Genomic DNA, 15,703 nt, shown 5'->3' with positions numbered 1-15,703 from the left:
AAAGGGCCCAAGTCAAAGTGCTGGCTGGTCGAGTGGTTGAGCTTGTCCACGAGGGCGTGACTGGTATGGATTTGCTGGAGGTCTTCCTTCGGAGGCGCATCCAACCGCTCCAGGCTCGTGACCACCCGATGTGGCTGTACTCAGGTCTCGGCGACACCACTCGGATCCACCCGGAGGAGGTCACCGATGAGATGCTGGAGGGGTGGCTGTCGAGCATCACAGGAAACAAGGACAACCCCCGAGGAGCCAGGAGGGTTGTTCCACTCGACAACTCATATGAAGTGGATCAGGTCTGATTTTATGCTCCTGACTGAGTTGGTGTTTTCTTCGTTGGTCTTCTTTGAATTGGTCGATTGACTTTTGTCTTGTCTGTTGTTTTCCAGGCGACTACCGATATGTACTCGACGCCCAACGGGGCTCAGGAGCCAACTGAGGAAGGGGAGGCGAGCGGAGGTGAGAGTGGAGACGACCAAGGCGAGTGGGAGTCCGACGGTGAAGGAGAGGGAGATGACAACGTCGACTCCAGCGAAGAGGAGGAGGAGGAGGTTGAACCCCCTCGCCCGGAGGGGCGATCCAAGCTCACACACAATCCAGCACGGGAACGTGGCAAGGCGACTGCTTCTGTTGGGCAGTCGTCGAAACGCCCTCAGACCTCTTCTCCTACGCTGACTGGGAAGGCTCCCAAGCACCCACGCGCGACGCTGTCCAAGCCGCCCAAGGCTCTGCCCAAGATGAAGATGGCTGTCCATACCATTTCCAGGTAATAACAAAACTTGCTTTCCTTTGTCGACCGCGGACAGATCCTTGGTCGATTCATTGAGCCAACTGACTGACTTTCGAGATTTGCAGCGCTGCTACTTCTGAGATCTCCGCCAAGGACGATGACCAAGAGATGGAGGATGCTGTTACCTCCAACCCTGGTACGATTATTGACGTTCCGCTTGAGTCGACTGAACATTTATTGCAACTCTGGTCGATTGAATGTTTTCCTTGTAGCTCCTCCTCATGTTATCGACCTCCCGGATGACGACGACAATGAACCGCTGAGAGTGAGGAGGAACAAGAGGGCGTCGACTGGCAAGACTCCCCAATCCGCTCTGGCGTCTGAGGCCGTAGCTCGGGATGGTGGCGACACCACTCGGGCTTCTGTGACTTTCGCCATTCCTCTGATGAGTGTGCGGCCCTCGACGTCGACTGCGGATCCGTCTTCGCTTTTTGCCGCATACCCCGTCCCTGAGGACCAAGAGGCTGTAGCAAAAGAGGCTATACGCCAGGCGGGGATCATGATGGAGCAAGTGAAGGTGGCTCGGGAGGCCAGCCAAGCAGCTTACGACGCAAGTTCGGCTCTTCAGAGTAACGTCCAGGTCAGTTGACTCAACACTTGGTCTGTTACGATATGCTGTTTGAAGAATCTCTTTTCCGAAGATCTTTCTATCTGTACACCCACTGGGTGTGTCTGCCAATTCTTGGGCGAGTGGGGGCACGCTAAGTGCACCCACTGGGTGTAGTCCCCGAGACTACGGTGGACTGCTGGTAGTCGACTGTAGTCTTTATATTGTGTTGCTGTATTTCTTCACTCGGTCTGGTCAGGCCATGTCGAATGGGACTGTATCCGGTCGACTGCGGGCAGTCGACTTTTTTTTACAGTGGGGGCACGCTGAGTGCACCCACTGGGTGTAGTCCCCGAGACTACTATCGAATGTTCTTGATTCGGCTGTAGTCTTAGAAACGTCATCATTGTCTCTTAGTTACTCGGAAGCAACTTATTTTGGACGTCTGTCGACTGATTTTTTTTGCAGAAATCCTGCGAACTTGTAGCTCGCTATACTGAGTTGGAGAATCAGCAGATCCAGCTCAACCTTAACTTGAAGCTTGCTCAAGAGAATTTGAAGAAGGCGCAAGAAGAAGCAAAAGGTATGGCTGGTGAGGTTCTCCATTCGTGACGAGTGACTTTTCTTTCTTGTCCATTCTTGATGTTTATTTCACTCGACATGCCGCAGATAAACTGGAAGAAGCTCTGAAGAAGAAGGATCAAGATCTTGCAGAAGCACAGAAGGAGGCCTTGAACAAAACGCGGCTTGCTGAAGAGAAGCTGGCTTTGGTCGGAACTCTTGAGCAGGAGAACTCTAGACTGAAAGCTGCTCTTGAGGTAGCCAATCAAGAGGTCAGCCGACTGAAGAATGACAACGTGGCTCTGCACGACAAGGCGGGCGAACTGGCGGGGAAGAGGAACGATCTGAAGGCTTATCTCGGTGGACTCGCCAAGAAGCTGTTTGTCATGCTCGAAGGTAATTACTCCGACCCGACTGTCTTGCAGTTACCAAGCCTGTGTAGGGCCACTGTCTTATTCTTGAATCATGTTGCAGAATTCTGCCAGATCTTCGCAGAGGAGACCAGTCGAGTGGAGCCAGGCTTGGACCCCGCCAATTCTCTCGTGAAGGACGAGGCTGCTATGAACGTGCTCCGACTGGAGTCTCGTGTTACCAGTGTTGTTGACTACCTTGCTCGGCTGAAGGTTGCGATGTCGCGGATCGACACATCGCTCTGGCCTGGGACGACGCTTCAGAACAACCTCGAGTCCCTGATGGCTCGGCTTAATGAGGTCCCAGGTCGAGTGGCGGAATGGAAGAAATCTTCTGCTATATGTGGCGCTGATGTCGCTCTGTCTCTGGTCCGCGTCCATTGCAAGGAGGCGCGAGAAGAGAAGCTGGCCGCCATCCAAGTTGCCAATACCAGGAAGCACAACTTTCAAGACTTCATGGAGACTTTCATCGCTGCTGCCACCCGTATTGCAGACGGGATCGACTTGGACGAGTTCGTTGCCCCTTCCAGTCCTCCACCTGAGGAATGAAAAACTTTAAATTTGCCTCGGAATGCCGAGTGGATTTGTAACCGTTAAACTCTGCTGAGCCGAGGGCTCGAGTACTTTGATCTGAGGTCTGGGACCTTTAGGCTTTATCTGAACTTGATTTCTTGTTGAATATCTTCATGGTTTGATCCGTCGAGTGGAACTTGATCTTCACTCGGAATAACCTTGTATTTGTGGTGCAGCTCCGAAGGAGAAGGTAGCAGTCGATTTGCACCTCGTCGTCCTTGCGTATTGGGTTGCGTTCTGTACTTAGGCGAGCGCTGGGCCACAGCTAAGCCCCCGAGTGAGAGGTTTGCTCTCACTTGGTAGGATTTTTAAACACTTAGGCGAGCACTGGGCTGCAGCTAAGCCCCCGAGTGAGAGGTTTGCTCTCACTTGGTAGGATTTTTAAACACTTAGGCGAGCACTGGGCTACAGCTAAGCCCCCGAGTGGGAAGCTGGCTCTCCACTTGGTAGGATTTTCAAAACACTTAGGCGAGCACTGGGCTGCAGCTAAGCCCCTGAGTGAGAAGCTGGCTCTCCACTCGGTAGGATTTTCAAAACACTTAGGCGAGCACTGGGCTGCAGCTAAGCCCCCGAGTGAGAGGTTTGCTCTCACTTGGTAGGATTTTTAAACACTTAGGCGAGCACTGGGCAGCAGCTAAGCCCCTGAGTGAGAGGTTTGCTCTCACTTGGTAGGATTTTTCAAACTTAGGCGAGTGCCTGACTGCAGCTAAGTCTCTAAGTGGGAGAACTTAGGCGAGTACTGGAATGCAACTAAGCCCCCGAGTGGAAGGATTGCTCTCCACTCGATAGGATTTTTAAAACTTAGGCGAGCACTGGGCTGCAGCTAAGCCCCCGAGCGGGAAGCTGGCTCTCCACTCGGTAGGATTTTCAAAACACTTAGGCGAGCACTGGGCTACAGCTAAGCCCCCGAGTGAGAGGTTTGCTCTCACTTGGTAGGATTTTTCAAACATAGGCGAGCACTGGGCTGCAGCTAAGCCTCCGAGTGGGAGTCTGGCTCTCACTCGGTAGGATTTTTCAAACTTAGGCGAAACGGATTCGCAGCTAAGTCACCCACTGGGGGATTTCGTATGCAAATAAAAGTGATAGCAATTATTGGAACACTCTTGTCTTTGATAAAAATGAACTGCAGAAGTTTTTTCTTATTACATCTCTTCCAAGGGGGAACTCAAGTGTAAAAGGGGCGGAGCAGTTCCACATTCCAAGCTCGCGGCTCGTCGATCTGGCGGTCAACATTGTAGAGGTGATACGCTCCATTGTGGAGGACTCTGGTGACAATGAAGGGGCCTTCCCAAGTAGGAGCAAGCTTGTGTGGTTTCTGTTGATCCACTCGGAGGACCAAATCTCCTTCTTGGAAGGCTCGACTCTTCACATTTCTGGCGTGGAATCGACGCAAGTCTTGCTGATAAATGGTCGATCTGATCATGGCCATCTCCCTCTCTTCTTCTAGGAGGTCGACTACGTCTTGCCGGGCTTGTTCTGCTTCATCTTCGGTATAAAGTTCGACTCGGGGTGCGTTGTGAAGAAGATCACTCGGCAGAACTGCTTCGGCTCCATAAACCAGAAAGAATGGAGTTCTTCCAGTCGACCGGTTCGGGGTGGTCCTCAATCCCCACAGAACTGACGGAAGCTTGTCGACCCAAGCACCTGCCGCATGCTTGAGATCACGCATCAGTTGAGGCTTTAGTCCTTTGAGAATCAGACCATTTGCTCTCTCAGCTTGCCCATTCGACTGGGGATGGGCGACCGATGCATAGTCGACTCGCGTGCCTTGAGCGGCGCAAAAAGCTCTGAACTTGTCCGAATCAAAGTTTGACCCATTGTCAGTGATGATGCTATGTGGGACTCCATATCTGAATGTTAGCCCCTGACGAAACTGATAGCAGTGCAAGCATCAAGATTCTTGATGGGCTTAGCTTCAATTCATTTGGTAAACTTGTCGACTGCCACAAGCACATGAGTGAAACCGCTCCTGCCTGTTCTCAGTGGACCAACCATGTCCAGTCCCCAGACAGCAAAGGGCCAGACGAGTGGAATGGTCTTCAGGGCCGATGCAGGCTTGTGTGACATGTTGGAGTAGAACTGGCAGCCTCCACACTTGTCGACTATCTCTTTTGCCATCTCATTTGCTCTTGGCCAGTAAAATCCTGCTCGGTATGCTTTAGCCACAATGGTCCGAGAGGACGCATGGTGACCACAGGTCCCCGAGTGGATATCATCAAGGATTATCTGACCTTCTTCTGGTGTTATGCACTTCTGACCGATTCCAGTCGCGCTCTCTCTATACAACTGTCCCTTTATGACTGTGAAGGCCTTGGATCGGCGGACGATCTGTCGAGCCTCTTCTTCGTCCTCCGGGAGTTCTTTCCTTAGGATATATGCGATGTACGGTATCGTCCAGTCGGGAGTGATTGCCAAGACTTCCATGATTAGGTCGACCACAGCAGGGACTTCGACTCAGTCGGATCTGTGGCACTTTTCGGCTGTGGGGCTTCTTCTGTAAAATGATCTTCTTGGACTGACGGCGAGTGGATGTGCTCCAGGAACACGTTGCTGGGAATGGCTTCTCTCTTGGAGCCTATCTTTGCCAAATCGTCAGCCGCCTGATTTTTCAGTCGGGGGATGTGATGAAGCTCTAACCCCTCGAATTTCTTTTCTAACTTTCTTACTGCATTGCAATAACCAGTCATTGCCGGACTTCTGACGTCCCACTCCTTCATCACCTGATTGACCACCAAATCTGAGTCGCCATAGACCATGAGGCGACGGACGCCGAGTGAAATGGCCATGCGCAACCCATACAAAAGTGCTTCATATTCTGCTTCATTATTGGAGGAATCGAAGTGAATCTGGAGAACGTATCTGAGCTTATCTCCTCGGGGGGAGACTAATACTACCCCAGCACCGGAACCATTCAGCATCTTAGATCCATCGAAGAACATGGTCCAGTGCTCCGAGTGAACTTGAGTCGGAAGTTGCTGTTCAATCCACTCGGCGACGAAATCTGCGATTGCTTGGGACTTGATAGCCTTCTTTACTTCAAACTTGATATCTAAGGGAAGGAGTTCAATCGCCCACTTAGCCACTCGACCAGTTGCATCTTTGTTGTGCAGAATCTCTAACAGTGGGGCGTCGCTGACGACTGTAACGGAGTGGTCAGAGAAGTAATGAGCAACCTTCTTCGTGGTCATATAAATCCCATATACAAGCTTCTGGTAATGAGGATATCTTTGTTTTGAAGGGGTCAAAACTTCAGACACATAATAGACTGGGCACTGAACTCTGAAGGCCTTTCCTTCTTCTTCCCGCTCGACCGTAAGTACTGTACTGACAACTTGTCCTGTGGCTGCAATGTAAAGCAGCAGAGGCTCTTTGCTGATTGGGGCAGCAAGCACCGGCTGGGTGGAGAGCAGAGCTTTGAGCTCTGCAAATGTTGCATCAGCTTCTGGAGTCCACTCGAACTTGCTAGACTTCTTCATCAGTCGGTAAAGAGGCAACGCCTTTTCACCAAGACGAGAAATGAATCGACTTAGAGCGGCCAAACAACCTGTAAGCTTCTGGACATCATGCACACGCACAGGGCGCTTCATCCGGAGTATGGCACCGACTTTTTCAGGATTGGCGTCGATTCCCCGTTCGGAAACGAGAAAACCGAGTAACTTTCCACCTGGAACTCCGAATGTGCACTTTGATGGGTTAAGCTTGATATCATACCTCCTGAGGTTTGCAAAGGTTTCAGCAAGGTCAGTCCACAGGTCGGAACCTTTCCGTGACTTAACCACAATATCATCCATGTATGCCTCCACATTCCGACTGATCTGGGTGAGTAAACACTTCTGAATCATCCTCATGAACGTGTCTCCGGCATTCTTGAGGCCGAATGGCATGGTGACATAATAGAAGCATCCGAATGGAGTGATGAAAGCTGTTTTGATCTCGTCGGGTCCATACAGACGGATCTGATGGTACCCGGAATAGGCGTCCAAAAAAGACAATCGCTCGCACCTCGCGGTTGAGTCGACTATTTGGTCGATGCGAGGGAGAGGAAAATGATCTTTCGGGCAGGCCCGATTGATATGTTTGAAATCAATGCACATGCGAAGTGACTTGTCCTTCTTGGGGACCATGACAACATTGGCGAGCCACTCGGAGTGGTAAATCTCTCGGATGAACTCCGCTGCTAAGAGCCGAGCCACCTCCTCGCCAATAGCTTCCCTCTTCTGGACGGCGGACCATCGAAGATGTTCTTTCACAGGCTTGAATTTTGGGTCGACTCGTAGACGGTGCTCAGCCAGCTCCCTGGGAACTCCAGGCATGTCAGTGGGCTTCCATGCGAAGATATCCTAGTTCTCACGGAGGAACTGGATGAGCGCTTCTTCCTATTTGGAGTCGAGCATCGTTGAGATGTGAGTCGGGGCAGCATTGGGGTCGGTCGGGTGAATGTGGACTGACTTTGTTTCACCGGACGACTGGAAAGCAGATTCTGAAGCAGGCTTCTTGGCTCGTAGCAATTCACTCGGATCTGCCATCTTCTGGTACTCTTGCAGCTCGACGATTGCCATCTGAGCGTCAGCAATCTTTGAGCCTTTCTGAAAAAACTCTTCAGCTTTCTTCCGATTGCCTGTAACAGTGATCACACCTTTGGGACCAGGCATCTTCAGTTTGAGATACACATAACATGGTCGAGCCATGAAGCGTGCGTAAGCTGGCCTGCCCAGAATGGCATGATAAGCACTTTGGAAGTCTACAACCTCGAATGTCAACTTTTCCATGCGGTAATTCTTTGAATCACCAAAAACCACATCAAGAGCAATCTGGCCGAGTGATTCGGCTTTCTTCCTAGGAATGACTCCGTGGAAGCTCATGTTGCTGGTACTGAGCCCGGACATCGGAATGCCCATCCCTTTCAACGTTTCCGCATACAATATGTTCAGGCCACTGCCACCATCCATCAGGACTTTGGTCAGTCGAGTGCCTTCGACATTTGGGTCGACCACCAAAGCTTGCCTCCCAGGGGTGGCAATGTGTGTAGGGTGATCAGAATGGTCGAATGTGATGGCAGTCTGAGACCACTTCAGATAGCTGGGTGTTGCCGGAGCAACCATATTCACCTCACGGTTAATGACTTTCAGTCGACTTTTGCTTTCGACATCAGCAAAAATCATCAGGGTGGAATTGACTTGGGGGTATCCATCGTCACTATCTTCCTTGTCCTCAACTCTGTCCGACTCTTTTTCCTTGTCCTTGGACCGCTTGCCTTGAAACTGCTGGATTAGGAGCCGACACTGTCGAGTGGTATGCTTTGGGTAAATAAAATTACCCTCCTCATCTTTCTTGGTGTGGATGTGACATGGCAGGTCCAAAACATCATTTCCATCTTGGTCCTTGACTTTCTTGGGATTCCGGGGCCCCTTGGGTTTCCCTTGAATTTTCCCTGGGTTACGGCCAGGGCCTCCCCAGGGGCGGCTGGCTCGGCCTTCCGCTTCTGTTTCCGACTGGAGTTCCCTCCGGTTTCTTGGGCGGCTACCTTGTGCTTGCCACTCCGGAGTCGATCTTCGTCTTCACCATTAGCGTACTTGGTGGAAATCTCCATCATCCGATTCAGAGACATCTCTCCAGTTCGACTGAACTTCAGATTCAATTCTCTGTATTTAACGCCTTCTTTGAAGGCACAAACTGCTTGATGATCTGGAACATTCTCAACCGTGTGATGCAATGTGATCCACCTCTGGATGTAATCCCTTAGTGTTTCATTCGGTTTTTGCACGCAGGATCGCAACTCTGTAAGTCTTGCAGGTCGCTTGCAGGTTCCTTCAAAGGTTGTGACAAACACTCGGGAGAGGTCCTCCCAAGTGTAGATGCTGCTGGGTGCCAACTGATTTAGCCACGCTCTGGCTGAGCCCTCTAACATGAGAGGCAAATGCTTCATGGCCACCTCATCATTGCCACCGCCAATCTGTACAGCCACTCGGTAATCTTCGAGCCAGGTGTCAGGCTTGGATTCACCGGTGAACTTGCTGACTCCAGTCACCAGCCTGAAGTTGGGAGGAATCACTGCGGCTCTGATGGCTCGACTGAAACACTCTGGCCCTGAAGCATGTACTCTGCTGCTGGCAGACGCATCTCTGTTGTGGCCTTCTCGATGAGCTCTATTCCTGTCAACCAAACCTTGAACGAGGATGGATCTCGCATCAAAGCCTGGGTCCCTGGGGTCGACTGGAATCCTCTGCCCAACACTATGAGGGCGTCTGTCATCTTGCCGTTGAGGCGCATACGACCCACTCCTCGGGGGAGGGGTTGGCACTCGACGTCGATCATCACGGTCGAATCGGTGATCATACTGCTCATTCCTCCTGTACTGATCATGCCGGTCACCACGTCCCTCACGCCTCGGGGGCGATCTCGGGCTGTGAGCCGACTGGACTGTATCTGTTGCAACGGATCGACTGTGGATCCTATTCCGCGACTGAGAAACGGCAGAATTCTGGTTTCCCGCCGCCCAGAGCAACGCTCTGATCTGCAACAAGCCCCTACCAGCCTCCGACTGGGAGGGCTGAATTGATTCTGCTATACGGGCTGCAGCGGCCAAATTCTGAATTGGGGTTCGATATACCTGCGGCGGCGGGAAGAGCTGACGTCGACTGGACTCGGGAGCCTGCTGACGCACTTGCTCGTCGAGTATTCGCTGGAGATTCTCCAGTCGAGTGCGCTCGGCCAGGTTAGCCAAGCGCGCGTCCTCCAAGGCCCGAGCCTCGGGGGTTTCTCCGACAATAGGAGTGTGGAGTGCGTCCATGTTCCGGTGGCGAAGCTCCTCTCGCTGCAATGACGTGAGAGGTTCGGGGAGATACTCATTGTGGGGATGCGACGGGTCGCCCCCACCCGCGCCTCCATCAGCGCGAGGGAAACCGGGAGGACTGTGTGTTCCATCAACCGCCAGAACCTCAGCCGCTGGGTCGCTGCTGTCGCACTCGGATGCGGTCTCCGCGGAGCCAGTCGAACAGGCCGCAGAGGGATTCATCGGGCTCGATTGCCGCGACTTGTGGGGCTGCTGACTGGCGGGCCACGGCATGCCTCACCCACTGCTGAAGTCTCGACCGACCGGAGCGCTTGCGCTGGTGGGAGACAGGGCGGGGAGACGACACGGGGGTCGACTGATACTGGGTCGACGGCTGCCGCAGGAGGACGCCACGTACGCATGCGCGGAAGTGTGTCGCACCGCGGACGGGGAGCGCGTCGATGTCGAGTGGAGCCTCCTGAAGCCAAGCGGAGTCGTCGGCGATGAACGTGAGCGCGCCGAGATGGATCTCGCGGCCCTCCACCAAAACTCCGCAAGAAACCATGATCAAAGGGATCGGAAAAGAGCACAACTTCTCCAACTAGGCGCTAAGATTCTCGCCCCACGGTGGGCGCCAACTGTCGTGGTTCTAACTCTGACAGTGATGTAGGGGGGTGTGTATGGAGAGGCTAGATCTTAGCTATGGAGGAGTTGTAAGCACACGAGGATTACGAGTTCAGGCCCTTCTCGGAGGAAGTAACAGCCCTACGTCTCGGTGCCCGGAGGCGGTCAATTGAATTATGCGTTTGTGGATAACAGGGGTGCGAACCCTTCATACTGAGGAGAGGGGTGGCTTATATAGAGTTCGCCGGCCCTCTCCTGCCCTCAGTAATGCAGGGTTTAAGGTACATTTAAGGTTGGGCATTACTGGTAACGCCCCTAATAAAGTGCTATAATGACCATAAAGACTACTTAATACCCGACCGTTTGCCTGTGGAGTGACTTCGAATCTCCTGGCAGTCGAGTGGCTAGCTTCATGGTCGAGTGATAGCTTCTTGGTCGAGTGTCTTGAATCCGTCGAGTGGGATACCTTCGAGTCGATTGAAAGGTGACTTCTTCTAGGGATGTCCTCGGGTAGGGCTCTTTGGACGGGTCCGTGCCCCTACCCTAGGTACATAGCTTCATCACCGCTTCCAGAGTTTGAGGGCGCTCAATGTGACAACACCCAAGGTGGTGAAGGAGTTCCTCCAATGTCGCATTGCTCCTCTCCAGCGCCACTCTCGCCGGATGTGGGACTTTGTGGGGCACAGAGACCGCATGCGGCTTCAGGAAGAGGACTTGGCACCTAAAGCGCTGCGGACGATGCTCAGGGTCTTGACCGGCGATCCTTCCCCAGGCAGCCTTCGGAGTAATGGTGTCCTCTTGTATCTTTGCTTTGGCAGGGCCGATTTTGTGAGGCATATGCCCAGCTTCGACGAGTGGGGACTGCGCCCTGCTGGCTTCATGGGGCCCCGCGAGAACCCAGCCGCCGTGGTTGCTTCCCCTGCCGCCCACAGCAGTCCTTCCTCGGGCGATAGGGCGGGGAGACGAGAACCAGCGGGAGTTGAGGCGACCGATGTCGAGGTGCTGACGCCGCGAGAAGTCTTGAAGGCGGCGTCTCCCGAGGCCCGCCCTGGAGCGGCGGCAGGGGCGGAGTCGCGGTCTACGGTTCCTGAGGCCGGTTCCCCCGAGGCCCCAGCCGTTCCTCGCGAGGCGACGCCTGACGGCGCCCCCCAGGCTGAATCCTCCAACGCTGATCATCTTGTCGCTTCTTCCGCACCAGAGGCCGACCCCTGCGCCGAGCGCTTAGGTTGGTTCCGCGTAGAGTTCGAGGCCCTCCGCAAGAGGAAGGAGGCCTTGGGTGGCAACGACTGCCCTTGCCGCTTGTTGAAGCGTAGGAAGTATTTTGCCGTGGACGAGTAAGTCTTCTTCTTTCCTTGCTCATTTACTTTGCTATCCCTGCGACTGATTGTGGCCCTTTCAGGCCCTGCCCTGAGAAACTCGCTGAGTCAGCCCGTGAGCCATCCCCCCAAGCTTCGGCTTCTCCGCTGGCCCTGGGTTCGGCGAGCTCGAGGGGCACCCCTACTGCCAGACCGGCCGGTGGAGTGGTCCGTTCCATAGGGCACCTCAAGCCTGCGCGCCCGCTGTCCTTCCTTCATGAGTCCTCCTGGGGCACATCCGGATTGCCCCGTGTTCCTCTTCTGATCATAGATGGTGGATGGCTGAGGTCTGTCTTTGGTTCTTCTTCCATGGGTGGACCGACGCCAGGCCGGATTCCCAGAGAGGTCCATCTGGCGATGACTAGGGCGCCAGCCCCCAGCCCCGCGTAGGGAGGGGGCTTGCCGCCCCAGGGCCCTCCGCATGCTCCGGTGGAAGAGGGTGATGCAAAAGATGTGCTCAGGCGCGCTCGGGAGCGACGCGCCCTTCGCGAAGAGTTCCTCCAGAGGGCGGCGGATGCGGTGAGCCGGATCGGGGCAGAGCTTGCTGACGAGGATGCGTGCCTCGAGGCTGAAGGTTTGCGCCTTGCTGAGGAGAAGCGCAAACTAAAGGTAGCCGTCGCCCTCGCGCGTCACCAACGTGATCTTGACAATGCAAAGGCTGAAGCGTCGCTGGTAGCTTCGCGGGAGGCCTGCTCCCAGGCCGTCGAAGAGGCTCGGGAAGCAGACCGACGGCGCAAGGCTACGGAGGAGCGCGCATGGGAGCTCCAAGCTTGGAGCAACTCCTTGGAGCAGCAAGTGGAACTGCGCCAGGCAGCCCTTGAGTCGATGGAGGGGCCCTCTGTTGACCGGGCGGAGCTTCTGAAGCGCTAGGAGGCGCTGACGCTGGAGGCCGCCGAGCGCAACCTTGATCTTGAGCGGTTGGAGACGATGGAGCGCCTGGTGGCCCGGGCGAAGGATGACGTTGCCGCGCGCGAAGCCCGGGCCCAGGAAGAAGTCGATCGCCGCGTGGCGGAAGCTCGCTCGGCCTTCGAGCGAGAATACGAGACGAGGTTGGGGCTGATCAAGGCCGAGGCTGAGGGCAGGACCGCAGCCCTCAGGGCCAAACTGACCAAAGTGACACGGCGTGCGGACTCCTCCGCAGCCGCCCTCAGCGCGGCGCAGGCGGAGCTGTCCTCTTCCCGGGCCGAGCAGCTTCTTCTCCAACAGAGGGTTGATGATGCCGAGGCCGTCGCGCAGCGGAATGAGGACGAGATCCGTCGGCGGCGGGTTCTGGAGCATGTGCATGCCCCCATGCTTCAAACGCTCAGAGAGAGGGCCAACACAGCTTTGGGCTATATCTGTGAGGCTGCCGCTAAGGAGCCGCACGAGGTCAACTACGCCGGCAACCTCCAATTTTTCATCGATGTGGTGACGCTTCTGGAAAACCGATCCGAGAGGTCCCGCTGGCTTGTCGAAGAGAGGAGCCGAGCCTTGATCAGGCGTGCCTTCTCCCGCGTCTTCAGCCATCTGCAGGACAGGGACCCCCACTTCGACTTCGACGCTGCCATCGCACCCGTGCCCATTGCCGTTCGGGGCGACCTGGCGCGGTGGATGGAGGACAACGTGGACGCCCTCGTTAGGGCCTTTGCGTCTGATGACGACGACGTGGTCGTGGGCGCCAATGAAGGCGGCATTGTGGACGAGCCTGGCGCTGATGGAGATGCTGGCGGCGGCGGCAATGTCAATGACGCCAGTGATGCCTCCGAGGATGCCCAAGAAGACGCGGTGAGTGATATGTCTGACTGACTGCATGTCACTGCTGTTTAACCTGCACGAAGAAGGTTCAGGCTTGGCCCTAAAGGATGTAAGAGCATTTTGGGAGGGGAAGCCCCTCATGTAAAGGTTTGCAATTAGTACCCTTGTAAGCGTAATGTTGTGTGTGAACTTAGCCGCTGGCCCGGTGACGGGTCAGCTGACTTGTGTACCTTCCGACCCCGACGAGTCCCGAGCGGGCCCGCGGGGGCCGCTGCACCTCGGGTGTCTTCTGATTAACTTGTGGATCCCGCGATGAAAACCTCCGGAAAGGGTGCGGTAACAGCGGTCCTGGTTGTGAACGTGTCTGGCCCGGCCCGGCTCACGAGGGGCTCGCGAGGGGGGCAGCCGATGTTCACTTCAGACGCAAAGCCAAAACCAGAACACGAGAGATTGCTCGAACGAGACTAAACACCCCTTCCCCCAAAAACACACAAGCATCGAGCTCAAATCCAACTCAAATCCGAATAGAAGAACTTCGTCAACAAGGAAAGGCAAAAGCAAAAGGCCGTTTCCGGCACCTAGTCTAGTCTTCGACGTCTTCTCACCAGTGTGGAGCTAAGTGCTGCCACTGGGCGTGGGCGGGAGCCCCCGAGGCCCGAGGGCGGCTCTCCGGAGACTCCGGGGCGTGTACAGCCCCACTCATTATTACGTGAGAGTGTCACGGGCAACGAGCTTCACAGGCACTGGGCCTTCTTCACAGGTACTGGCCTTGCTTCATATCGCCAGACGAGGGCCCTGCCTTGCGCCTCACTCTGCCGCCATCGACGGTGACCGGAAACTAGGACGACGCCAATGGGGCAGAGCGGTCGCCAGCGGTTCCCCCGACGACCACGGGTCCCCTGCCGGGGGCAGGCCTTAGGGCACCTCCCCGACAGGGGGCCTACCTCCTGAGAACGCCTTGCTCCGACCGTCGCGGGGACGAACCCGAATCTCGGCCCCTCTCCTGCAGCCCCCTGCGCCCTCCTCCTGAGGGGTATGAGGCTGCAGAATTGGGGTAGCCACCTGCTGCGGCGACCTGTATCTCCTGTGACCCATGGTTAGCATAAGCTTGCTCCTGAGGGATGAGTGGTACCTGACAGTTGCCGCCGCCGGTGCGGTTGTCGAGGCTCTCTTGTGGTTCCTGAAAGAGCTCAGCTCCTGGCGTCTCCTCGCCCCAGCCTAGCCCGAGGAATGAGCCATGATCTTCTTCCAATGCGCACCCCTGATCCACCATGCGGGACACATAAGCTTCTGGGGCCACCGCCCCGTGCGCCTCGCTGTAGCGCCCCGCATGCCACGCAGCTTGGCTTGGAGCGCCGTCTTGGGGGTGATGGCGCGGCGGTCCGCCGAAGCCGAAAGCCACGACGGGCACCCCTTCGCTGGCCTGAGAAGAGGCCGGCGCGACTTGTCGCCCGATGCCGGCGGGGGTGTTGACGCTGAATGGGCCCTGGAGTCCGCCGGAAGTTGCGTGCGCGCGCATGACGCCGCCATACGGCCCGCCTTGGGTCTGGGGCGGCAACTGGACGCAGAAAGGAGGTGTCCCTGAGGCGGCGGCGTCCAGGAGCTCGGCGACTCGCTCCAGCAATACGTCGCGGCCGCCCTCCAGCAGCCGACACCGTAGCAGCTCTCGAGCCACCGTGAGCGCGGCCCTGGAGTTTGCTTGCTCCCGTCCGGTGTACGGCGCCGTGGCCGCGGCGTGGTTTGAGGCCCTTGCTGCGGCCCGCACCTGCCATGGTGTGAGGGCAGGCGGCGTTTGGCCGCGTCGCCCGCGCCCCGCAACGCCCTGCGGAGCGCAGGCTGCCTGAGGTGCAAGGTTGAGGTCGCCCTGGGCTGGTGACACGGCGTGGGCGGGCCACGCTGCCCAGCGGTCGGCGTTGGCAGCCGGGTCACTTGACATCTGAACGGTGAGGCAACGGAACGCGATGCGGAGGAAGAAGGATTCCGGCGCACCCCTACCTGGCATGCCAAATGTTGGATTTCGGGTTCCGGCAGACCCTTGAGGTTCAGACACTGGGGTGCGCGCGGAGATCTCTCCCCTACCGATCTACGTCCAATCTCCTCGCATGATCTGAGCTGGAAACAACAAACAACACAAGGGACACAAGGTTTATACTGGTTCGGGCCACAGTTGTGGTGTAATACCCTACTCTAGTGTGTGGTGTGGTGGATTGCCTCAGGGGCAGATGAGGAACAGTACAAGGGAAGAACAGCCACACGAGAGGTGTTCTTGAGCTGGTGCGATGAACTGCTTGGGTGAGTTCAATCGCCTCTCTCTCTCTCTCTATCTATCTATCTATCGGGTGG

This window comes from Triticum urartu, chromosome 3 (assembly GCF_003073215.2).
Source record: "Triticum urartu cultivar G1812 chromosome 3, Tu2.1, whole genome shotgun sequence".
Lineage (NCBI taxonomy): Eukaryota > Viridiplantae > Streptophyta > Magnoliopsida > Poales > Poaceae > Triticum > Triticum urartu.
This window is presented reverse-complemented; position numbering follows the sequence as displayed.